The following is a 298-nucleotide window of genomic DNA, read 5'->3' on the forward strand; positions in this document are numbered from 1 at the left end:
CTGAAGCTACTCAGGAAACATCCAGTTAAAGGTTTAACTTTGTGCCTGTTTCTTTTCCAAGTCCATCATGGATGGACTGAACTCATTGTGTTTTTCTTTTTCTTTGTAAGTGGCCAAGCCATTTGAAAAAATTAAATGCCATCTAAGTTCTCCTTTGGAATAATCCCAACAATTATTTAATGTTTCATTTATATATTCATTTTTAAAAATTATTTTACTATTGTATCCTTTGTAAACCTAAGTGTAGATTTTTAAAAAAAATCTCTATATTCATAGCTGTGTTATGTTTGTTGGGGTG

This window comes from Galeopterus variegatus, unplaced genomic scaffold, assembly GCF_000696425.1.
Source record: "Galeopterus variegatus unplaced genomic scaffold, G_variegatus-3.0.2 Scaffold4240, whole genome shotgun sequence".
NCBI lineage: Eukaryota > Metazoa > Chordata > Mammalia > Dermoptera > Cynocephalidae > Galeopterus > Galeopterus variegatus.